The sequence below is a fragment of the Monodelphis domestica genome, chromosome 5 (genome assembly GCF_027887165.1).
Source record: "Monodelphis domestica isolate mMonDom1 chromosome 5, mMonDom1.pri, whole genome shotgun sequence".
In the NCBI taxonomy this organism is placed as follows: domain Eukaryota; kingdom Metazoa; phylum Chordata; class Mammalia; order Didelphimorphia; family Didelphidae; genus Monodelphis; species Monodelphis domestica.
This window is the reverse complement of record NC_077231.1, coordinates 31873767-31900532: the sequence shown is the minus strand read 5'-3', so window position 1 is coordinate 31900532 and position 26766 is coordinate 31873767. Positions and strand designations below refer to the sequence as shown.

Sequence of the window (26766 nt, the reverse complement as noted above, 5' to 3'; positions counted from 1 at the left end):
CATATTCGGTGTGTTGCAGAGACTGGGCAGGCCAAAATGGCAAGGGGGTGTAGGGAGATAAATCTCCCCCTCCCCGAATCTCAGGATTACTCAAGCTATTCACAAGGACAAGTGCACCCAGGAATGGTAGTAAGAAAAGACATCCCAAAACAGAGCTGTGTGAGCTCTGTAATGCTCTCCTGAAAAGGGAGCTGTTTGAGATAAGCAGAAAACTGGGCCATGCTTGCAATTCTACTTATTAAATTGTTTGCAGATCTACTTCCTTTCAATAGGTGACACTAGCCTAGTATGAGCTGGCTAGGAGTAAAAACCTCACAAGGCTAGTAGGTGAAGACACACCCCAATCAGCTTTTGAATGAAGGGAGTCCAAAAGGCTTTAGTCCAGGACTAAATTCATGAAGGAAAACAAAAGCTTTCTATTTTAGGCACAGTGACGGCTCCTCAGAGCCCCTTAGCTGAGCTGGTCTGGAAGAGCAAAAAAGGTTTAAGTGACTACCCCATTTGAGACCATGTGAGGGTTTAGGAAAGACCTTAAAGAAAGAGCAAACTTCTAGGAGTAAGATAAGGCTAAACTTTCTCAATTTAGTCCAATAATTAATACCTTCTAATGACTAATAAATGAGCAGAAATTTTTAACTTCCTCCAACACTCCTGGATTCTGGGGTGTGAGATGGTATCTTGTGGGGGGTGGGCAGGGTTGCTTCCCCCAGGTGAAAGGATTCAGGAGGGTTAGAGGCTAATTGTTGCTAAAAAAACAAAAACAACAACAACAAAAATATACCCAGCTTACCAGGTCACAGTGAGCAATGACTATCCAGCTGCTTTCAGTTTAAGAGGAGAAAATGGGATTTATACTTTACCAGCTACCTAGAAAGCTGCTCACAAGGACTCCCAGCTTGTGTGTGCAAGAGCCTCAGCAGCAGGCTCACAGTAGCAGCAGTAGCAACTCGAGTCTCGGGGGGTGGAGTGGGGGTGGGGCAAAAAGGCTGAGACAGCAGAGAAACATGTAGTTTGGTGTTTTTTTTTAAACTAATCTACTCACTTAGTAGGGGTCCTAAAGTTCAGACTTCATGGATGCCAAAAATGTAAGATTTAAATTAATATCCAACACTCCAAGACTTTTATAAAGTTTATTAATAATCAATTGAAGTAGAAGGAATGAAAAGGAAAAAGATGTCTAAAAAACCTAATAATCTAACAAATTTAAGACCACGTGAGCAAAATTCTCCTGGCTCTCACCTCATGACACCTCCATCAAACCTGATTATAGAAAGAGTGCAAGAGGCAAGCTTACATAAAATTTATACCTCCCTACATGAGCATGTAGTGAGAAGTGAGAAGGAAAGTGGGGTGCTGGGAATTGTAGTTCTAGGGTTCCAATTGTAATTACGCAGATGGTATTTTAAAACAATCATATAAGGCCAATCAATTAAAAGGAAGCAATTAACAAGGCTATATCTGTGAAAAAGAAATGATCCTCCAAAAGGAGATATGTATATAGAGAAGGACCCAGATAGATTGGTAGGGGAAAAAATCCATCTAGAGACCTTCCCAAGGCCAGTGAAGCACAAAACCCCTTGAGACTATATTAAAACACATGAGTTAAGTTTATTTTGTAACTTAAGGTTAGGAAACTGATAGTTAATATCCAAAACGTCCCTGATTCTACAGAACTATATCTCCAACCAACCTTCTATGCCTCTCTCATGAGAGAGATCTTCTGATCTTCCTATATAATATTTTTACATTTCCCCATGAAGAGGGTGATTGAAAAACACAGGATTACTTAGGGATGCATGGCTGAGTTATGAGGTATATGAATCAATTTGCAAGAGAAATTAAAAAGACATCAGAAAAATCCAAATAAAAAAAGAAAATTTCTGGATGAAATATAAACTATCAAAGTCTTATGTGTAAAAATTCCAAGTAAAGGAAAAGTAAATCTATAACAGGTCCTTGAATCAGGGCCCAATTAAAATGATCTAAACAATGATGTGTTTACCCAGTCAGTAGCCAGGACTACAGAAAGTTTGCCACACTAAAAGACAGAAATGGGAATAGATTATAGAAGCCAAATAGGAGCCAAGTTTGGGATACTTGTCTGTAAGTATTTTCAGAGAGAGTTTGGATACAAGGAAGGCCTATGTCTTAAGGTATGTTAAACGTTGCAACCTTGAGTCTTCACACTAATAGATCCTATGTGCTCTTTTGTGGCACTAATAAGGTTTAGCTTTGTGCTTCATTGGCCCTGTGTAATGGCATTTTTGTGTATATCTTGTCCTGGAATCAGACAGAATCATTAAGCAAAATTCCATAAATTTTTTTTAAACAATTAGTGGCATCATTTTTATAGACTCAAGCTTTTGGGGCATGCATTAGCAAATGTATCTTAAACTTATATTACTACAAAATCAAAAAAGTTAAAGAAAAATCTTAATACTGGTGACATGTGCTTCAAATATAAAAAGGAGAGAAAAAATAATGAAAGGCTGAAATAGTATGTTGCATATGCAAGAAAAATATAATAAAAGAGTTTTTAAAATTCAAAAGTGTAGCTTATAATCATTGACACTGTGTCAGCTAAGAAAATATGGAATACAAGGCTTTCTCACCAAAAATGAGATCTATTTCCTCTTTATATCTGGCCATGATCCACTGTGTGTACAAGCAAATGAATTTTACAGTAGTACAAATATGTAGTTATCAATATCCCCAAAATTCTCAATAGCCCAATTAATTACAATAACAAACACACTATCATTTTTCACATAAGTTGCTGTATGGCATTTTAAAAAGCCTATGACCTGATGGATATTTGTCACAATTTTTACAAATGTAGCAAATCTTTCAACCTTGGTAAACATATTTGTAAACAAAGTGAAACTTATTTTGGGTTTAGAACATCATCAAGAAATCTAGATACCATTACAAAAAATGTGGTAGAGGAGTCTAGGAAAAACCCAGACCTCTAAAGTGAGCTGAAGAGTGTAAATGAGAGATGCTCCCCTTTTTTTGTTTGTTTGGGAGGCTTTTAGGGGTATAAATGCCCTGGGATTAACTGCTCAACTTCCATTCACATATTTTTTTTATAAATGTGGGAGTTGGGGGTTATAATTGTATTTCACTTTAGCTACTGAAATGGGCCTTACCTTGTGGTAGAGGCAGGCAAAATGACCAGAGATTGTTAAGAAAAATTCTAAAAATCATGTCTAAAGAACCCTTAAAATCTATTTGAGATATTTAGCACATTAAATTTTCCAAAGGTTGTTATAGCAATTTTCTGATGGAGTACATCTATCCTCTATGTGACAATTTACAAAGTCAAAAAAAGAAAGGCTGTTTTTATATGGGCTTACTCAATAATGCCTGTTCAGTATAGTTATAGGGGGAAAGCAACAGAATATAACAGTAGTTAAAACCCAGTGCATTAAACTTATTCATTGTAACAGAATAGTATTGAATGCAGTAATATATGAACTTAAAATCACAAAGTTAAATCTTAAACAAAACAATCAGCAAAATGCAATAGAATACAGAGATTTTTATGAAACATTGGAGTCTGAAATGCCTTAAAAATATAACCTCCAGTCTCTTTAAAGTTCCTTGTTTTTTTTTTTTGTTGTTTTTGTTTTTATCCATTTAGATGCCTATTGTCAGAAGGCAGAAGATTGGTAAGGGCTAGGCAATGGGGGTTAAATGACCTGTCCAGGGCCACACTGCCAGGAAGTGTCTGAGGCCAGATTTCAACCAAGGACCTCCTGTCTCTAGGCCTGGCTCTCAATTCACTGAGCCACTGAGTTGCTTCCCCATAGTGAGGAATCTCAAATTTGGCTAAAGAGTTGCAGAGAGCTGAATTTTTACCCTGAATCTTAGGTGATATAGATGAAATTATCAGTACAGTAAAAAGATATCCTCTTAAATACCCCATGCTTGTAAGTTCCTGTTTGGAAAAGTCTCTTCCTTATTTTCTTTCTTTCTCCCTCTCTATGATCCCCTGACCCCAGTCCACATAGAGGCTAATTGTAGCCTAAGGAAAAAATCATCCCATTCCCCCCCCCCCCCCCCCGTTTTTACCAGCTGGTAGAAGTGAGTCCTGGGTTTGGGTGATAAGTGGTCTGATCCGAGGCTAGAGTTTGCTGGTTGGGCAGGTCGTAACCAGGTGAGAGAGATCTGGGTTAAACAGGTCAGGATTGCAGGAGCGGAGAAGCAGGCAATAGGCTGAGTCGGGCCAGGCTGGGCAGGAAGGGCGGGCAGGACTGGAACCAGGTGAGCAATATTGAATCAAGAAAGTCCAAATCAGATGGCTGCAGGCAGGAACTGATCAAGACAGTTTTCTAAAAAAGCATCTTGGAGAAATGTGGCTTAGAAATCATTATCTAGGCTATCTTTTAAAAAAAAATTTGAGAAGTTCTCATCCAATCTAGTGGTCGCCAAAACTGTTAGGATTAAAAATTAGTTTCTCTGCTAAAAGTATTATATTTTTAGAGGTTTATTAAAGATTAAGAAATAAAGAAAATACAAAATAAGAAAGCACATGCAACCTACATTTTGCCGTAGAGAGCCCCGTGTGCCCAGACACAGAAGCCGAGAGAGAGAGAGAGAGAGAGAGAGAGAGAGAGAGAGAGAGAGAGTAGAAGGCAGAGTCAGTTTAAATACAATTTCTGTTCTCGGCCCAGGTGGGAATTCAGGTGAGGTTACAAAGCATTCTGGGAAGTAGCCAAGGACTTCTGGGGATTGAAGTCCAGGGTTCAAATCTCCATTTTTACACCAGTGAAGTGTCAGTTAACTCCCAAACCTCTCTTCTATAGTTCTTCTCCTCAAATCTCTTCCAGGGGTCATGGCTAAATTTTCCTCTTTCCCTGTTTAGAGACAATTTTGCATTTTACCTTATCCCTTATCTCTCTATGCCTACATCTCATTTTTAATAGGAAGAAAGACCATGGACTTTCCAAGTTGATAGGGAGAGAGTGAACAGGTCTAAATTCCTAAAATCAGAAAAGAGGTGTCCCTCCTCTCCAAATGTCTGCGAACAATCAAAGGAACATGAAAACAATAACCAAATGCTCAGTATGGGGCCAGTTTTCAGATAAGACATATAAGTTGTTTGAGATGTATAACTGTGAGAAAGTGCCTTCCATCAATCTTTTTTTGGATCTGACTGGGTTTTGTGGTCAGTGTAACCCTGGTCCTTAGTTAGGGGTCTCTAAACAGCAGGTAGAGGTGATCCAGCTTCCCAGTACTCAGGGCTAAGTGCAAACAATACAATAAGATTTTCTCTCAATTCACAATATGAATTAAAATTTTCTGACGTGACAAAAAGTGGAATAGATTAATAATTGAATAGAAAGGGAACTGAGCTAGCTCCAGAATTGAGTCATGAGATGGAGTCAATGTGAATCATTCAGTTTCCATTACCACTTGCTATTTAATCCCCTCAATCCCCTCAATTTCCCTCTTTTATTCAGGAGGAGTAGGTAGCCCACTCCACCATGGACTACTTCTCTCCAAGTGAAATTGATATATGAAATCTATTTTCATATATTCATAATCATAATTACATAAATCATGTTATAAATCGAATTACTTAGAGGTCTCAAATGAATGAATTTCAAAAAAGGGAAATTTAAACGTCAGCAAGGGAACCAAGAAAACTAAAGTAGAAACATAAACACCATGAAGCAAAAGGCCAAAACAATATAACAACTAATATAAATATTAACTAATCTCAAGTTTCCTTGTATCCTACTACCACACTCATAATATCCATTAAATGAGAACATCTTGAGTCCAACATGTATTATGTAGTCATCTGGTCCCTGGATATCTTCTTTTGGACATTCTGGAATACTTCTGTTTCACAGGGCAGCTCCAAAGAAGATATATATTTTCTAAAGTTTATTGGAAGGGGTAGACAATCTTTCCTAAGTAACCTGACCGAGAGGTTCATAGCCTGCCAATCTCTTTCCTCCTTCCCTCCACCTGCCTGCTCTGCATCCTGACTTCTTCCTTCTTCATTCTCCTCTGGCTTCCCCCAATTCTTTCTCAATTCTCCCACTCAGAAGCCCAAAGTCTTGACTTTTATTGATGTACTGAACATACGCAGACACAAACCTGGCGCAACTATGCTATGTCAGGAATGTTTGATAGACAGGTAAAGCTCCTCAGGAGGAGGAGGGGATAAAACTTCCTTGACACAATCTCCCCTGTGATCCTTTGGGAGACCCATCTCCCTGATGGATCATTTAAATATAACTATCTTATAACTCTTAATACTTTCTAGCTAAAAGTACATACAATATTGCATTTTTCTAAGAGGGAGTTACAATAGTTAGAGATGAGAGTAAAATACAAAAACTGATATGCATTGACAAAATGCCAATTGGGGGAAGTTCCCTTTGGCATAAGAGTTTACATTCAGAATAAATATGTTCAATCCCCTTCAATTAAGTTCATTATATACCAAAGTTCAGTCTGGATCTTTTGATGCAGTGTGTAGCTTCTTCAGGCATCTTTACAGCATCTTCTCCAGAAGGATCCACTTTCTTGATTTTGGGTGTTGGCAAGTTTCTTTTCCTGAAATTTCTCCAAAAAATTTTAAACCTTGAATTTTTAAATCTTGCATTTTAGGATAATTACATAATCCCCCCTGAGGAGGGTGTTGACCAACACCAGAATCACACTGGAATACATGACTGAGTTATGAGGTATACAAAATAATTGTCAAAAGAGAAAAACAAAACAAAAACAAACCACCCCAAAAAAATCCGAAATAAAAGAATTAAAAAATGAAATTCTGTATAAAATAATAAGTACAGAAATGATAAAAAATAAAATAAAATCTTACATGTATAAAATTCTGAGTTAAAAAAATAATAACTAAACCTGTCACAGGTTCTTGAATCACAGGCAAGGCTCTATTAAACTAACACGTTTCACAAGCCTATAGGACAATAGCATCAATACAAGCACTTTACCCATTTGCAGCCAGGACTACAGAAAATTTCCAAACTATAAGAGAGAAAGGACTAAGTTTTAGCAGTAAATGAGAAAAATCATTCCCTGGTCTGATTGTACTGTCACTGTCAGAGATAGGGGGAGCCAGGATGATAGCCAAACTGAGGTACTTGAGTCAGAATAGCATCTTAACATATGTCAAGTTCTGCAACCTCAATTCTCCCACCATAAAAGTTTTCAATAGTCACTTTTTTCCCTTTCTTCCTGGGGGCTTGATTTTGGGCCATGTGAGCCATCCCTTTGGTGGTTTTATTCCCCTTTCCTTTTTGGTCTGGGGTCTGGGTTATATGAGCGGTTTTTCTGTGAATTTAGGTTGCTTCAGACTAGTTCTTCCCAGCCTCCCCACAACCTCAATTCTCACACTGGGTTCAAGTCCTTTCGTATTGGCATAGAAGTTCAGCAATCCTCCCTGAATTGGATTTGGTCCTTTTTTACCTTGTGCTACTTGGCACTGTATAGTAGCTCTTTTGTTCCCTTCTCCTGGAATCAGACATAATCTTTTAACAAAGTCCCATAACATTTATCAATAAATGGCAGTTTTCCATAGTCAAAAGCCTTTGGGTATGCATATTACTAGGGCTAACAGATACTGTAAACTTATGCTGTAAACATTATCCTTCAAGTAAAAAAAAAACAAAAGATTAATACTGATGTCATGTACTTCAAGTATCACCAAGATTAGGAAAAGAGAAAGAAAAAAAATAAAATATCCTATTACAAACATAAAGAGAAAAAATAATGAAAAATCATAATTTCACAGTTCACATTCCATGTGACAATGTGTTAGCCAAGCAGAGGCACAACACAAAAGGTGCTCAGTCAAAAATTAAATTTATATCACTCTTAACTTGCCCAGATCCACAGTGTGAGTGTACACAATTTTTCCATCAGGTAAAAGCCTTTTAAAAACAGTAGTACAACAACTAATACAGATTATCCTATTAATAATCCTTTTATTTAAATGTATCCAATTTAATAACATTATTTTAGATCACAAGTAGCAGTAGCAAAGGAATTCTTTTTATTTACCTGCAGTTTTAATTCTCAACAGTAGGTGGCGCTACAAATGCGTGTAGAGTGGAAGGCACCTGTGGGTAGACCTATCTAAGCAAGCAGTCAAATAAAGGAAAGAAAAAAAAATTTGGCTTTTGATATGCTAAAGAAGGCAGGCAGTCTACCAGGAAAGTTTGAGGGTGGGGGACAGCGAGAGAAAAATTCAAAGAGAACTTCCATGTAAAAAAGCAGTTTCCCCTCCCATTGATGTTAGGCAGTGGCCACGTTTTTTCAAGATTGGAGGGGGGCAGAGAGCTTCTAACCCTAGTCCATAGCCTGGAAGGAACCCCCAGGATTAATTTAATAGGTGTCTCTGAGCAGGTCCCTTCCACAGTGGCCCAGCGGATGTGGCATGCAGGGAAAGTCAGGCAGACACTGGGCTGGAAAAGACCTGTTGGGTGCTAGTGTCCCTTGGTTTAAAAAAAATTGGTCGCGTTTGGAATGGGGGGGTCTTACACCAATTCCTAGGGGGCCACCCCTGTGCGCTGTTCCCCCAGTCCACAAGGGCTGGTCTGTGCCCAGTGCAATGAAAGGGTCTTGCATCAGAATCCCAGCAGCCAGCTATGCTCACAGTGGCTAAAAACCTGCATTTTTGCAAGCCCAGGAAAATCAAACCGTCCTTTATCGACCCACTCTCGTCCAGAATAGGTCAGGTTGGGAGGAGGGAGGACCACATGGGGAGAGTTGGGGGTGGGGTAAAGAAGCTGTTCTCCTGCCTGGGTCCCTGGTTCTGTTTTGGGCAAAAAGCATCCTTTCCCTTCTCTACTGCCCCAGGGAGGCCTTAACTCTAATCCACAGCCTAGAAGGACCCCCATGATTTGTTCAAGGGGTTCCTCCCACCCTGCACTAGGCTAAAGGAAGGGACACTAGGATCTTGCGTGCTGTGGAAAGTAAAAGAGCAGGAATTCCTATTGGGTCCTAAAACCTACTGGATTCTGCATGGGCAAAAAAAGTCCCTTCACCCCTATTCGAACTGAAAGAAAAAAAAAGATGGGGTGGAGATGCCACCAGGGAAGGAGCTTTTCTCACCAATCCAATGTGATCTGATCCGGGAAAAACAGCAGCCTGTTTCCTCTCTCCAAGGTTCCTTTCACATATGAAGGCAGGCCAGCAAACTGAAGCCCTTTTGTTTGTTTGTTTGTTTTGTTTTTTTACCTAAGCTATACCTACTCAAAACTTCTCAGAAGAAAATCGGGTTCTAAAAAAAATCCCTGACTATGGTCACCATCTGTAAGAATTAAATAATATTTCCACCCATAGAAAGTTCATTGGAGGGGGTAGACCTAAGTAACCTGACCAAGTGGTTCATAGCCTGCCAATCTCTTTCCTCCTTCCTTCCACCTGCCTGCTCTGCATCCTGACTTCTTCTTTCTTTGTTCTCCTCTGGCTTCCCCCAATTCTTTCTCGATTCTCCCACTCAGAAGCCCAAAGCCTTGACTTTTATTGATGTACTGAACATACGCAGACGCAAACCTGGCACAACTATGCTATGTCAGGAATGTTTGATAGGCAGGTAAAGCTCCTCAGGAGGGGGACGGGATAAAACTTCCTTGACACAGCGAGCAGCAAAGGCTAAGCAATTGCGGTTAAGTGACTTGTCTGTGAAGAGTGAATCAAACTCTCTTTGTCTATCAATCAGCAACTTTTAATTAATCAAGAACCTAAAGTACCCCTACTTGACACTAAGTAAGAGAGTTTGCAAGTCACTTGCTAGAGTGGGTGACATCTCCAAAGGCCACTGCCCTGCCCTAGGCAGTACTAGGCAAATTGAAAGACTGTGATTGGTTCCCCTAAAGTGGGGGAGGGACAGGAAATGATGTGGGAAAAGGACCATAAAAAGTTCTGAACTTCCTGTCCAAGAAACTTGTCTTTTGAACTACTTCTCCTTTGGAGTTAGTCTTTGGGACTGCCTCTGTGAGCTGGCCTGAAGGAGACTCTTTCCCTGGATCCTGCATCAGGTTGCTGAATGAATAGCTGGCCTTCCCTTTCTGGCTTTTGGAGAGATGGTTCCAGAGATTCCTGCCTTGGCTTTGGAGGCTACATTGGTAGAACCCTGGCTGAAGACACAGCTGGGACTTCTGGCTGAGGGTTACCAGCAAAATCCATGTGGAGACAGAGTCTTAGGGAAGCCCTGCTGGGGCTGAGCCTAGCTTCTCAGGAGACAGGCTGGTAGGCTTATTAGAATCCAGCTCATTATCTACATTTTTCCATTCCACTTTCCACCTCTTTGTAAATAAAGCTGCTAAAAGTCATTTTGACTTAAGCTGTAATATTTTTAAATTGGCAACTCCAATAATTACTTTAGAACTTTCATATTAGCATAAAAACTTAAATTTAAATTCTTACATGCCCAAGGTTATACAGCTAGGAAGTATCTGAGGCCAGATTTGAGCCCACAGTTCCAAATCACCTGCAGAGATGCCTAGATAATTCTGATAAAATCTTCTAGGAGTAAGACAGTATATTTTAGTACAACTTTTAAATTTGGTTCTCCAAACCTGAAACGTTAGAGAATTTTGGTTTTTATATGCTTATTTTCCTTTTCTTTCTTTACCTCAACTCTCTACCTGATAAAAGAATCTAGAAAAAAAAATTCATGAGTATCTAATTTGTAAAATGAACTCTTATCTTTTAAAGTTATCAGACAATTACTTTAAAATGGGGGAAAAAACTTCATTTTCTTCACAAATTATCAATAGAATTTTGCATGTAAAATCTTTACCCAATTTTGAGAATTTATTACTAAAACACACTCAAAGTCTGAATATCCATATTAGCTACATTTGGAAGCCAATCATAAACATATTATAGAGCTCTTATACTATATAATCTAATCCTAACTCTTGCTTCCTCAAAATTTACTATTCCATTTAATTAGAAAACTTTTACACTACATATTTGTCTTATTCCTTTGTTTAATTCTCCCTTTATTTTTTGTGTTTTTAATTTATTTTTTTCCACTTTATTTTTAAATATTTCTCCATGTTTCCATGATTTATTTTTTTCCCTCCCCTTTTCTCTCCCCCCTCCCAGAGCCAACAAGCAATTCCACTGGGTTGTACAAATGTTGTCATTTGATACCTATTTCCATATTATACAGTTTTGCTATAGATTTTTTTAAGGCCTAAACCCTAAATCACATATCCATATAGACATGTGATAAATGATGTCATATGTTTTGCTTTTGCATTTCTAGTCCCATAGTTCTTTCTCTTGGATGAATAGTCCTTCAGGAGTCTCCTGGATTATTGCATTGCTACTAGTAGCAAAGTTCATTACATTCGATTGTGCCACAGTGTATCAGTCTCTGTGTACAATGCTCTCCTGGTTCTGCTCCTCTCGCTCTGCATCACTTCCTGGAGGTTGTTCCAGTCTCCATGGAATTCCTCCACTTTATTATTCCTTTTAGTACAATAGTATTCTATCACCAACATATACCCAATTTGCTCAGCCATTCCCCAATTGAAGGGCATCCCCTCATTTTCCAATTTTTGGCCACCACAAAGAGTGCAGCTATGAATATTCTTGTACAAGTCTTTTTCCTTATTATCTCTTTGGGGTAGAAACCCAGCAGTGCTATGGCTGGATCAAAGGGCAGACAGTCTTTTAGCGCCCTTTGGGCATAGTTCCAGTACAATCTCTCTCCATGTTGACACACCCCCCTTTTGGTCAAGACCAAACGTCGCTGACCAAACAAATGGACAAATGAGTAATGCTACATGGGATTGGACTCCATCCCCTACTGGTGGGAAAGTCTAGGAACACAGATATTGGTGATTGGCCTTTGGGGGAGTTCCCCAATGCCACCAGTGCATTGACAATTGAGCCAGAAAGGCAGGCAGTCTGCCTTTGGCTAAAAACTAGCTGACAATCAAAACACTACCCCAATTCCCAAAGTCTTTAGTAGTCATTCACATCTGGTGGGTCCTGATGATGCCTTCAGCCTTCTCTCTCCTCTTTCACAGACTTCTGTCCTCTGGCAGGCTCCTCCTTTGGTATCAGCCAGCTTCCTTGCTGCTGCAAGAGAAAACTTAAGAGAAATCCATAAACACATTCTTTAACAGGACTTGATCAACTCCCTATATGCTTACTCACTACAAGGATTATCCACGCTGCTAACCTCAAATCTGCAATTCCATCTTATTAATTTTTAATAATGTCTTTTCCACACAAATTATAAAATCGCATCATTTGCCTGCTTAATCAGAAAGATTGCCTTACTTTACCAAAATATAAAAATCCTACAAACTGTAGAAATATAAAAGCAGAAAAATTCTCACTATTAAAAATGCTTCTCATTTTTCCTAAATTTAAAACCTTATGCATTCAACTCACACCCCCCTTTGGGGAAGTTGAGATGCTAGGGATTTTGAAACTGTTTTCATTCGCCTTTAACTACTTAACAACCATAACCATGTTTACATAGCTTAGGCTTTTTACTCCTATTATTGAGTATGAAAAAAATTTACGTTGCAACTGAGTCAGCTAATGTAAAGTCTGCAGATAAAAATTTGATAAAATAATTTTCCTGATTTGACTGAGTTGTAGCCTTAAATTAGTTTTGAGTGCAAATTCATTTTCCCGAGTATTTATTCATTGGCAATAAGGACTCATTTACCATTGAACTTCTGCCTAAATCTATAGGTGAATAGATTCGCTTTCCTACTCACAAAGGTTCTCTTCTTATCTCCAGGTTTCCTGCCATGAGGCTTCAAAATGTATAAACTTTACTGGTACTAGGGAGCAATTCAGTGTTCTATCAGAACCTTGTTTATTAAAACTGCTGCTTAGAATCTACTATTTATGTGCAAGGCCTCCCCTCTTTTGGCACTGATATTTTGCCAGGTTTTCCTTATGACCTAAACTCTTCTTTTAAGAAAAGGGACCTCTTTGAATTTGCTTACTTATTCATAATAGCTAATAATTTATATCTGCCTCCACAATTTCCCATATTCTACGCCTTGCCTTCCTGAGGCTCCTTTCATCATACAGAAAATTTGCTATTAACAGAAGAAAGTGAGAAGTAAAATGAAGGAGAATTGGCCATGATCAGCCTGTAGAACTTGGCATTAGCTCTGCCTTTCCATTCACCCTTGTGACTGTATCAATAACCAATTTCCTCCATAGCTTTTCTTTTTCCAATTATCTTCCCATACAATTCACTTTCGATGGCAATTCTCTAACCATGCTCCAGATTTAAAATATTTATCTCGTATTACTAACAATCATTTCTAGGCTCCATCATTTCTTCCTAACCTCTTCTGATACTACTTTGAGACAAACTAGCACTCTGGAATCTTTGCTGCAAATTCTCAAATGAACAGATGTTACTTTCAAACCTTAGTCAGGTAAAATGCTCCTATTTAGACTTTTCCTACTTCAGCTCAATCTGGGGATTAGCTCTGTCCATTCTAGGTTCTCTACTTAAAGGGACTTTGCTCAGGGTAAATAGAATTTTCAGGGGAAATAAACTTACCAATACCTCTATGGTTCAGAGAGATAATATGTGAATGGAAGAAATTTTAAAAGAAAAAGAATACTTAGCCAGTTCAAACTTCTTTTTATCTTCTTCTTCTGGTCAGCCGTATTTTTGAGTCACTCATCGACTTTACTGACCATTTTGGAGTTGGGGCTTTCTTTAGATGGGATAGATGTATCCAACTTTCAATTCCTTTTAGTTTTGCTGCAGATGGATTTACCAGCAATACCTGATGAGGTCCATCCCATCTGACTTGTAGGGCATCCTTTCTTAGGTGCCTCTTTCTGTATACCCAATCCCCGGGCTTCAACTTAGATGTTGAGGGTGTTTCTGAGGAAGAATTCCTGGAAACCAACAGAGATATAAGGTGGTTAAGGCCTTGAAGAGTTTTTGCTAGTCCCTGGCAGTATGATAAGAGGGAAACCTTGGTGCTCATGGAGTCAGTATAGGGTGGAAAAAGAGACATTGGCCAACCTGTGATTATCTCGAATGGTGAGAGTGAGAGCTTGCCAAAAGGTGTGGCTCTCAAGTTCAACAGAACTATTGGAAGGGCTTTGGGCCAAGGTATGTTTAAGTCCTCCGTAAATTTGGCTAATTGTACTTTAATGATGCCATTTACACGTTCCACTAATCCTGAGGATTGTGGGTGATATGCACAATGTAGATGATGTAATACAGGCCATGCTGTTAACAGCTGTGACACTACCGAACCAGTGAAATGTGTTCCTCTATCACTATGTATTTCCCTAGGAATTCCCCACACTGGAAATATCTTTTCCAGTAAGCATTTGGCTACTGCTGTTGCTGTGGCCTGCCTGCATGGAAATGCTTCTACCCAGCGAGAAAACATGCAAACCATTACTAAAACAAATTTGTATCCAGCATGAGGTGGTATCTGAATGAAATTGATTTGCCATACTTGAAAAGGGGCCTCAGGTAATGGGAATTTACCTGGCATAGGTTTTAAAGGCTTGCTGATATTATATTTAGGGCAAACACATCCTCCGCTGCTCGCCTCAACCTCCCCCACCAATATTTGCAAGCGATGCTGACCAATTTGTCTGGTCCCCAGTGACTTATGGAATGCAAGTACTCCATCATGGGGTGGCATAGGGGGTCAGGTAGGACTACACACCCATTTGGTCCTTGCCACAATCCAGTATCCCTGTTTCTAACGCATCCTTCCTTCTCTAGTTTTTCTTGAATAGCTCGAGACATGATTTCTTGGGCTGAAACAATTTCTGCCTGGATCAGTTTATTCTCAAAAATAGGTTCTTCCTTATCTGAAAGTGTCAGACCTATTGTAGCTGGGAGCTGCCTGGCAGCTTCTTTGGCATACTGATCTGCTAGGGCATTTCCCTTTGCATGGGGAGAATTCTCTCGTGAGTGCCCTGAGATTTTAATAATTGCTATTGCCTCTGGTAGTAAGAGGGCTTCTAGCAGTCTCCGGACTTGTGCCCCATTCTTGATGGGGGTCCCAGAGGAAGTTAGGTATCCCCTATGCTGCCATAACATTCCAAAATCATGAGCCACCCCGAATGCATACCTGCTATCTGTATATATGTTTACCCGCTTTCCTTTGGCCAGCTCACAGGCTCTGGTTACTGCTTCCAATTCGGCTTGCTGAGCAGAAAATGCCGAAGGGAGATGTCCTGCTTCAATGACTTCTGCAGTGGTAGTGATGGCATATCCGGCCACTAAAATGCCAGATTCATTTCGGAGACAAGAGCCATCTGTATACCAGGAAAAATCTGGATTCTCCAGTTCTTTTTCCTGGAGATCTTCCCGTGGACTTAAAACAGAATCAACAGTGTTAACACAATCATGCCCTTCAGTACAATTTCTGTCACTTTCCTCTATATCTGGCAGGAAAGTGGCTGGATTAAGGGTTTTACACCTAGAAATGGTGATGTTGGACTTAGCCAGGAGAGAGGCTTCTAGCTTTGCAAGGCGGCTTGTGGAAAAATGCTGAGTGTGATGAGAGTTCAAAAGCACCTCTATTGCATGTGGGACATGCAGTGTTAAAGGAGATTCTAATGTCACTTCTTCTACTAGTTCTAGTAAATCTGAAGCTGCCACTACTGCCCTTAGGCATGATGGTAGCCCTCTTGCCACTGAATCTAGACTTTTACTGTAGTATCCAAGAGGCCTAAAGTGGTCTCCATGTTTCTGGCTCAAAACTCCCAGGCTAATCCTGGTTCTTTCTAAAAGGAAAAGGTGAAAAGGCAGTGAATAATTTGGACGCCCTAGGACTGGGGAGCTAGAAAGAGCTGACTTTAAATCTGTGAAAGCAGTTTTTGCAGCCTTGTTCCAAATCAGAGGTTCTGGGGATGAGGCCTTGAGATCAAAAAGGGGCTTTGCTACTAAAGAGAAAGATGGGACCCATAACCTACAGTAACCAGCTAATCCCATAAACCCCTGAAGCTGTCTTTTTGTTTTGGGCCTTGGGAAATTCAATATAGCAGCTACTCTGGTGGGGTCCAGGCTACGCCCTTCAGCTGATATTAGATGTCCCAGAAACTTCACCTGTGAAGAGACACACTGCATTTTTTCTTGAGATACCTTATGGCCTTTTTGTGCTAAGGACTTGAGGAGCACAATCAAGTCTTCCCTCGAGGACTGGGCATCTGGGGAACACAGAAGTAGGTCATCTACGTACTGGAGTAAGGTGGACCCAAATGGAAATTTAAGGCCAGCAAGGTCTGCTTTTAATACTTGGGAGAAATATGTGGCACTCTCTGTATAACCCTGGGGCAGAACAATCCAGCAGAGCTGAATTCCTTCCCAGGTGAAAGCAAAAAGGAATTGGCGGTCTGCATGGAGTGGCACACTGAAATAAGCACTGCATAAATCAACTACAGTGAAAATTTTTGCACTGTGTGGGATTTTATTTAAAAGGTTGTGGGGGTTGGGGACTACTGGAGCTCTGGGGATAACACAGGCATTTACTGCTCTTAGATCCTGAACTAGGCGCCACCCTCGGCCTCCAGGCTTTCGGACACCCAGTATAGGTGAATTGCAAGGGCTGGAACATTTTATCAAAATACCTGCCTCTAGATAACTGTCAATTAATGGTCTAATTCCTTCTGTCACTTCCCGTGAGAGGGGATATTGAGGGATCCTTGGAAGGGGTTTGGATGGGTCTAACTGAACTTGTATTGGGGTAGCACTTAAAATTCTCCCAATGTCGGAAGAATCAGCGGCCCACAGAGAGGAAGGAACTTCCTCCAGCTGTGGAAGATCATAGGCTATAATGGGAGCTGTAAGTATTTGGAAGGTGGGAGGGGCTTCCAATGGGGATAGGGAAAGCCTTATTTCCTTTCCTGGGGAAAATTCAATTGTGGCTTTGTATTTGTCTAAAAAATCTCTACCCAAAAGATGCAGAGCGGCATCTGAGGAAAGAAGAAAAGAGTGCCTATCTTTCACTTCTCCCAGAATAAATGGGAGGGGTTGAGACAAGTAAACAGATTGCACGTGGTTTGTAATCCCCACTATTGAAACTTTTTGGTCACTCTGAGAAAGGGGGCTAGGAAAGGCCGTGGGGTTTAAGACTGACATTGTGGCCCCAGTATCTATGAGAATCTCAATAGGATGGGATACAATCACAATGTGAGTGATGCCCACTGGGGAGCGGACACCAGAGTGAAAACCCCCTTGATACCCTCGGAGCCCCGTCATTGTGAGGCTTCCTCATGATGTTCCTTTCGGGGGAACTTTCCTGAGTGGAATTGAAACTTACCTTGGCGTCTCTCCCTCTTACCCTGGAGCCCGGTCTGGTGGCAAAAGTGACATCTCCAGGCTCTTTGCCTCCCGCCTGCTTTTTCGGCAGAATAGGGTTCAGTCGGTCTTTTCTCCTTCTGCTCCCAGTGTTTTAACTGCAAATTCATGATCTGGTTGGTTTCTTTTGTCACTTCCTCTGCTGCCTTCTCCTTCTCTTCTGTCAGTGTCTGTTGGAATTTACTTGCTAGATAGACTAGGTCAGGGGTGGGAGTTAAATTCCAGTCTACTTTCCCTCTCTTGAGGAGATTAGCAAGGGCCTTATTTAACCCTTCCACATAGAGGGTGTTAAAGGTAATTAAGGTGTCTGGGCTATCTGGGGAAAGTCCAGAATTTGCCCTGAAGGTATCTAAAAATCTATTATAAAAATCAAATACAGATTCTCCTTCTTTCTGAGTGCAAGTTTGGATTTTCCCCCAATTTACAGATTTTGGAAAGGCCTTGGGGATTGCTTCTAACAAAGTCTCTCCAATCTTCTTTGCCTCCTGGAGGTGAATTTCAGGTCCTTCCTTTCTGGCCATTAACTGATTAATATATTCTAAAGGGTTCTCCCAACTTGCAGTTTTAAACCAGTGGGTTGCATCTCCTGAGCCTACCAGTATGTGAGCTAGCTTATAAAGGTCTGATAGGCCAGGCTGGTATGTAGAGAGAGTCAACTCAAATTCCTTGGCAAATGCTATGGGGTTTTCTCTAGCCTTAGGGAATTCCTTGGCCATGGCTCTGAGCTCTGTTTTTGTCCAAGGAGTAAAAGATACCTGCATTGTTTTGGTTCCTTCCCTTCCCTTAATTTTAAAGGGGAATTGAGGGATGGGTGCCTCAGGTGATTCTAGAGGCTCAGATATGCTGTCTAAAGCATAAAGGAACAGGAGTTCCTTAAGGCTTTCTACCTCCTTCTGTAAATCAGCTATTTGCTTTTTAGTGGTTTCCCTGCTCTGTTCCTTCGGTTGTTCTCCTTGTTCACCTTGATTCTCCTCCTCCTCCTCCTCCTCCTCCCTTACCTTTCTCTTGTTCTTACCCGTCTCTCGTTCTACGGATCCTTCTGACCTGGATTTTCTCTGGGTGTACGCCGCGAGCCATTGGGTGAAGACTTCTCTTTCATCTCCTTCAATTTCTCGACCTGCTTCGCTTAAAACAGACTGCAGAAACAACATCCTTTCCTCATTAAGTGAACCCCACCTTGGCCAGCTTACCTTCCGATTGGCCTTTGTCATCGATTGCCACTTCTCTAAGTACTTGCTTGCATCAGGTCCATACTTGGAAACCATGTCACTCGCGGCCGTACTTCTAGGTGGTTCTTTGGGCTGCTGACCGCCCCCACCAAATTTTGGGACAACAGACAAGCTGTTACCCATGATCAATAGCGCCCAGGTGGCGGCTGTGTACCCCGCAGACGCTCGACTAAGGATCCCTTAATTAAAGAGCGACTCCCAAACACGAGATGCGAGTCCTACCTCCGAGAGAGCCGCTTACCTGGCCCTTGCTAACCGGACTCCTGACCCAACCCCAAACGGGTTGTGTGAGGTACCTCAAGTCTCGGGGTCCTTGTCAGCAGGTGGGCTCAGGCCGCAGGGACTTCGGATCTCGGTGGGACCTCCATTAATGTCAACTAGAAAAAACACAGAACTATTAAATAGTCAAAAATCACTCTTTAATCAAGGGAAAAGGGGTTACTTTTTGGTTAGTTCCCTCCCCCGTCCCCGCAATGTCTGTCAACAATCAAAAGAACATGGAAACATGTTTATTAATATTTTTTTTAATTTTTATTAATTTCATTAACTAATTAATTATTTTTCATTTATTAAAGTATTGATTTATTTATATTTTATTTTATATATAAAATAAATTAAATTAAAAATAATTAATTAAAATATTATTTTTAATTAATCAGTATGGAACCTGCTTATAGACATATGCATTGCTTAAGATGCCTAATTGTGAGAAACTTCCTTGCCCCCGTCTTTGGCTCTGGCTGAATTTAGGTCCTTAGTTAAGGATGTCCAAACAACAGGTAGAGGTGGTCCAGCTTCTCACACACTCAGCACTAGATTCAAAGAATACAATAAGGGTTTTTCCCCCAATTCCCACAACTAAAGGAAATCTTCTCACAAGACAGAAACTGGAATAATCCTGTAAGGAAATAGAAAGGGAAATGAGCGTGCTCTAGAAGTGAGTCATGAGGTAGAATCAGTGCAGTTCGCTGGAGTTCCACTACTACTTTCTACTCCAGTTCCCTCAGTTCCCTCACATGGAGGATGATGGTGTTGTGGGAGAGTAAAAGTGAATTTGTTGTGGAAGAGCAAACGCAGGTTTTGGCCCAAAGAATTGGCAGCTCAGACTCCATCCATCTGAAGGCATGAAAGTGTTAGTTCAAGGATGAAACAGCCAGTGTGGCCAAGGCAGTGGAATGGCCAAAGGTGATGGAATAGCCATTGCAGGGATTAAGGTTGCTCCATTTATTGAGAGTCTGGGGCACTGATTACCTCCTCCCGGGCCAGGAAACTCTCTACCTTTTCTCAGAATGTTCCTCTCTGGGTTTTTTGGGGTGTTCTGGGCTAAAAACCTGGAAAAGAGGCATTGAGGTGGCAGATATTCTTTCAGGTGAAGATGTGTTTTAAGGGTCTCTGTGTCATAAGGTGAACTTCAGAGCACAAAAAGAGAAAAGGGGTCTGCAAAGGATTTGGGGAATTTTCCCTAATTATAAAGATGTTCCCTTATTGCAAAGATCCCTGTGCAAATGTGTGATGTTCCCTCCTGCGTCCTCCTTAACATCATCTGTCAACCATGACGATACCTCAGGTGCCCTCCTCTAAAGGACCGAAATGTGATAAGCAGAGAGTGGTGTATATTTTTCTACGTTCTCATGTCCAATATTTGCTAGCCAGTAAAAGCACAGAATCTCAAGGCACTGGCTCCCATCTTCCTCACTGTCCATGCCTACTCAGGCTTGTCCTCCTCATCACGCCTGTAAGTGTCATGGACATGGTGGCCTGGGATAGTCTAGTCATTGATACTGGGAGTGGTTAGAGGATTCCACTGCATCACCACGCTCATTTTTGCTGCTCACACAGCATCCCACTCTTCCACTCCTTGGTTTTCTGCTGCTGAGAGGGGGATGCAATGTGGTTCCCCTTAAAGATGGGAGCTGGAAAGTCCAGGATCCTCTTAGGGTATCTTTTGGGGCCTTTGGTCTTACCTGCAGAAGGAAGCAAGGACCAGATATGGATCATAGGCGCTGCAGTGGGGGCTCAAAAAAACCTTAGGGACCTCTGTTTAATTGCAAAGTGCTCCAGATGCCATGTATGCCCACTTAAGGGTCCAGTTTCCCCCTAGAAGTTTAAGCAGGATAGGTTTAATTTTATTTTTTTACCAATGACATGTAATAACAAACTTCCACTTGAGTTTTCTGAAGTGATGATCCAAATGGTCTCCAACCCTCTTCCCCTCCCCACTCCTGGAGCTAGAAAGCATTTCAATCTGGGTTATCACGCAAAACATGTTTCCAGATTGTTCATTTCTGTAAGTAACTCATCTTATAAAACCCAAACCGTAAAACCCAAACCCAAATAAACAAGAGATAAATCATCTGCTTCCATCTGTAGTCTGACTCCAACAGTTGTCTGGAGAGCATTTTTTGTCCTAAGTTCCTCAGAATTGTCCTGGATCGTTGTATTACTGAGAGCAGCCAAGTCTATCGCATCTGATCCTTCCACAGGATTGCCGGAACAGTGTACCACATTTCCTGGTTCTGCTTATTTTGCTCAAGCAGGATGAGTCCATTTTTTTTAAGCCCTCACCTTCTGTCTTGGAGTCAATACTGTGTATTGGTTCCAAGGCAGAAGAGTGGTAAGGGCTAGGCAATGAGGGTCAAGTGACTTGCCCAGGGTCACACAGCTGGGAAGGGTCTGAGGCCAGATTTGAACCTAGGACCTCCCATCTCTAGACCTGGCTCTCAATCCACTGAGCCACCTAGCTGTCCCCAGGATGAATCCATTTTTGAGTCCATTATACGTTACAGTAAGTTCAGCAGGCTGGGTCAAGTGGAAAGACCACAATATGCTATTATCCTCTGCCCAGTGCCCTGTTCTTTGTGGATGACTGTGGGAAGGCCAAAAGGGGCAAGGATTTCCTTTGACAGGCCAATGTTAGCATTATGGACCATGGGACCCCGACATGGGCCACCCAGCAAATCCACTATAATTTCCTACCATGGTGAGGGCATATTGAACAGCTTTCCCCTAAGATGGCAAAGGTCCTCTAAAGTACCCTTGCTTTATTTGGAGAGATTCCTGCTCCTTAAGTCCATGTTAGCTGGCCAGTGCTGTTTCCCATGTAATACACTGCTTGCTGTACTAATTGAATTGCCAATTAATTTGGAGGATCCACAAGGGGGTACTTCTGGGTCAGGTATGCCCAATTCTTTGGATACTTGCTAGAGTGGTGGTAAAGGGGAACTAGAACAAGATAGAATTTTAATACCATTAAGTACCTTCACCTTAATGCCTTGGTTAAAAAAAATGCTGGTTATGGCTGACCTAAGAATTCCCCAAAATGAGGAAGCAAAAAAAATTATATATATATGGAGTATGAGACAGGATAATTTATTCCTATACACACAAGAAAGGTTAAACATAAAAAGTTCTCAAGCACACAACAGAACAGGATTTAATCCTTTAAATCTGTCACCAATATAATCTTCAGGGGAATTAAAATACTTCATTAGGACATAAAAGCAATTTATATAATTTCTGATTAGGCATTTTGCATTTGACCAAAGCTCTGTACCACCACAAACCCGAACCTCCTCCAAGCTTCCTATTCAGCTGATCACACAGTCAACACTTCCTCTATCTGCTTCAATCAGTTGTTCTCTTTGGGTCCTTTGGTCTTTTTGAATTCACATGTTCACCTGAAATCTTGGACACATCCATCTCGAATCTGATGCTCTGTCACCTCCTCAGGAAAGCAACACAAAGCAGGAAAATCTAGGAGAATGGATGTAAGGACAAACTCAGCTGGCTGGATCCACATCCCATGTGGGGTAAGACACAGAGCTGGGGAAAAGCACCTCTACCACCTCTACCCTCCACCCCAGCTATTTCCCCATTCACTTTAAGAGAAGAGTCAAAGTAGAGAGGGATTTACTTGCCACAGAGCATAGAAAATTAGAGCCATGAAAGCAGAGCTTTAAAAATATATACTTCACTTGCTATTGTCACAGGGTGGGGGGTGACTAGGAGGCATCTCAGGGTCTCATTCTAAAACACCAGATTTTTCATCTCTTGGCCCCAGGTGGCTAGAAGCAGGTCCCAAAGCTCCAGAAGGTCAGCTGGAACCAGGAAAGGATGCTCTAGGCACTTTCCATGGTGGGGTGAGGAGGTACCAAGTAGCTAGAAGGAGAGGAATGATCACCAATGCATATATATTTAAATAAATATACATATATCAGCTGTAAAATTATGTGATTATTAGCATTCTCTGCCCCTTCTTTATCATTCTACCACCTTCACTGTGGAAATAGAAGCCAATATATTGGTTAACAAGGTCAAGATCTGAAAGACTAGGCTTGAACCCTGGGCCATATCAAATGAGCCAACATTTAATGGAGATAAATGTGAAAGTCTTATACTTAGGTTCAAAAAAATCAATTTCCCAAATGTAATACAGGCATAAACTACAGCTGCCCCTTCAAGGCTACTTCTGTGACACTTGGAGCAGCAGACAAACCCAGGTAGACTTGCTCCAAATCAAGCCCAAGTCCAGATGAACTTATCTTCTATTTTTTCAGTTAGCAAGCATTTATTTTTCTTTCTCTCACCCTTGGGGGAGAGGGGAAATCTCTTGTAAGAAACATGCAGAGGTGGGGCAGCTGCTCTCAATGGATTGAGAGCCAGTCCAAGGTCCTAGATTCAAATCCGACCTCAGATACTTCCAAGCTGTGTAATCCTGGGCAAGTCATTTAACCCCCATTGCCTAGCTCTTACCACTCTTCTGGAAAAAGAAAGAAAGAAAGAAAGAAAGAAAGAAAGAAAGAAAGAAAGAAAGAAAGAAAGAAAGAAAGAAAGAAAGAAAGAAAGAAAGAAAGAAAGAAAGAAAGAAAGAAAGAAAGAAAGAAAGAAAGAAAGAAAGAAAGAAAGAAAGAAAGAAAGAAGGAAAGAAGGAAAGAAGGAAAGAAGGAAAGAAGGAAAGAAGGAAAGAAGGAAAGAAGGAAAGAAGGAAAGAAGGAAAGAAGGAAAGAAGGAAAGAAAGAAAGAAAGAAAGAAAGAAAGAAAGAAAGAAAGAAAGAAAGAAAGAAAGAAAGAAAGAAAGAAAGAAAGAAAGAAAGAAAGAAAGAAAGAAAGAAAGAAATGTGCAGAGGGAAGGTAACTCAGTGTATTGAGAGCCAGGCCTAGAGATGGGAGGTCCTGGGTTCAAATGTGACCTCAGACACTTTCTAGCTCTGTGACTGTGGACAGGTCAATTAACCCCCATTGCCTAGCCTTCACTGCTATTTCTTTTTAGAACCAATATATAGTATTGGTTCTTAGATGAAAGGTAAATTTTTTTTAAGTATAGTCAAAAAAACAAATTCCCATACTGATAATTTCTAAAAATCATACATACATCTCAAGCTATACCAATCTATCAGCTCTCTGTGAGAATGTGGGTAGCATTCTTCAACATGTATCCTCTTCGATAATGGTTGATTATTTCTTTGATAAGAGTACTTAAGTGTTCCAAACTTGGTCATTTTTTGAGGGATTCTTAAATATTTTCCCCAATAACATGTAAAATTGTTCATCTTTACAATGATGTTGTTATAGTATAAATTATTATTCTGGCTCTATTCACTTTACTCTGCTTTAGTTCATACAAGTCTCCCCAGGTTTCTCTACAAACATCTCAAGTGGCCAATATGACAGTAAAGGAAAATGATAGATGTTGGAGGGGATGTGCCAAAATTGGGACATTAATACATTGCTGGTGGAGTTGTGAATTGATCCAACGATTCTGGAAGGCAATTTGTAACTATGCCCAAAGGATGCTAAAAGACTGTCTGCCCTTTGATCCAGTCATACCACTTCTGAGTTTGTCCCTCAATTGGGGAATGGCTGAACAAATTGAAATTTTGTTGAAATGGCTGAAAAATGTGGTATATGATGGTGATGGAATACTATTGTGCTATAAGGAATGATGAATTGATGGATTTCTATAAGAACTGGAAAGACCTCCATGAACTGATGCAGAGTGAAACAGGCAGAACCAGGAGAGCATTATTGTGGGACGATCAAATGTAATAGATTTAGCTATTCTCAGCAATGTAATGATCCAGGACAATTCTGAGGGACTTATGAGAAAGATTGCTATCCACATCCAGGGAAAGAATTGTAAGATTTAAATTAATATCTAATAACTCCAAGTATTATATTTTATAAGATTTACTAATAATCACTTGAAGTAGAAGAAAAAAGAAACAGAAGCAAAGCCTTCCTTTGTAACTCTCCTTCCTCTCACCTCACCTCACCTCCACCTCCACAAACCAGGATCAGGGGAAAAGAAAGCAAGAGGTGGAGCTATGCTAAACTTAAACCCTCCCTGCATTAGCACCTAATGTGAGGAGGGAACATGGGAAGCTGAGATTTAGAGTTCTGGGGAGCAAATCCTAATTACACAGAATTGTGGAAGTAGAAATCCAGAAGAAAATATGATTTATCATTTGTTTATATGTGTATATGATTTGGGGTTTGGGTTTTCAAAGATTACTCTATTACAAAAATGAATAATATAGAAATAGGTTTTGTGTGATAATATATGTATAACCCAGTGGAATTGCTTGTCACAAGGGGAAGGGAAGACCGGCAGGGAGACAACATGAATCATATAACCATGGAAAAAATTAAAATTAAAAAGCTTTAGACAGAAATGTTTGGTGTTGAAAACGTTGGAAGATCCTGGAAAGGCTTAGACTAATACATTTAGAGCTAGAAGAGATTTTAAAGATCATTTAGCAGGGTTCAAATCTGGTCTCAGATGATTCTGAGTATTGGAAGCCTAAGCAAATTTCCTAACCCTTGTCATTTTTCCACCTTGGGACCAATACAAAGTATTGATCTAAGACAGAAGGTAAGTGTTTTATTCTTTTCCCCCCTTTTTTCTATTTTTTTATTTTTAAACATTTTCCCATAGTTATATGATTCATGTTTTCTCCCTCCCTTCATCCTTCTTCCCTCCCAGAGTTGACAAGCAATTCCACTGGTTATATATTATCACTCGAACCCATTTCCATATTATTCATTTTGATAAAAGAGTAATCCTTTAAAACCCAAACCCCAAATTACAAACCCACATAAACAAGTTTTCTTCTGGATTTCTACTCCCATAGTTCTTTCTCTAGATGAGAAGGTAAGAATTTCAGAAAAAATAAAGATCATTTAGAAGAACACCCCAATTTTATAGACAAGGAAACTGAGGTTGAGAGCTGAAAGTCAGTACTAGAGTCACTATTAAGTAAAAAAAAAAAATCAGTCCCTGCCCTCAAAAAGCTTACAATCCAAGAGAAAACACACAAAAGAGAAGAAATGGAAGGAGAGTAAATGATGGAGACGTCTAAAAGCACGGTAGCTGGTGGAAAGTGGGAAGACTGTGCTGAGTCCATTCTCTAAAGAGGACCTGGCTTCAAGTGACCTCAGACACTTCCTAGCTGTGCAAGGCTGGGCAAGTCACCTGACCTCCACTGGCTAGCCCTTACTGCTCTTCTGCCTTGGAGCTGTATTGACACAGTATTGATTCCAAGACCGGAAGGTAATGGTTTAAAAAAAGAGGACCTGGCTCCAGGCACAGGGTACAATATATACAATACCAGAGTCTTAATAAGTTGAGGATCAGGAAGATTCCGTCTGGCACTCTACTGCCCCCGATCACACAGACCAGACATTTAGGAACAAGTAGAATTTGAACCTATATTCTGACCTCCCCAAACCGGGCTCTTATCACAAGTCGAATCTTCTCTTCGAACTGGTTTGCTCCGAGAAGGCGAGCCGATTTGAATGAAGACAAAAGAGGACTGAAAAAACAGGTAAGGAGTGGGATTGGGAGTTAGTTCCCTCGATATCTCCAGCTTTGGGCCCCTCTTCTCTAAGTGAATCTCTCTGGGAAGCGGTTCCGGTGCAGAAGGAGAGCCCCAGATCCTGCTGGGAGGCGGTGAGGTGCAGGGGGAGCGCTCGCTAACTCAGCCCCCACCAGCCACTTTCCTTTCCTCCCAGCCTGTAACCAGGAAATTGACAGAAATTAAGGGGGCGGGGGGAGGAGGGTGGTTCTTGTTTGTTTCTCTTTTCCCCGCCGGAGAGTCCTATTCAAGGTTGATTGGAGCCTGGCTTCCATCACTCCACCTCTAAGGGCGGAGCCAACCAGGGGCGGGGCTGCCTTTGTGCCTGAGAGCTTAGAACGGTCCCCGGGAACTGAGCTAG

At 40.8% G+C, this 26766-nt stretch overlaps 1 long non-coding RNA gene across 1 annotated transcript; it reads right to left on the bottom strand.

The window, feature by feature from the left end:
- Positions 1-19171: 19171 nt before the first annotated feature.
- Positions 19172-26521, bottom strand: LOC103101759 (uncharacterized). Its single transcript, XR_008912043.1, has 3 exons — positions 26270-26521; positions 22230-22710; positions 19172-20649 (listed from the first exon to the last, which is right to left on the bottom strand). It is a non-coding gene; the product is annotated as an uncharacterized LOC103101759 (long non-coding RNA).
- Positions 26522-26766: the final 245 nt, after the last annotated feature.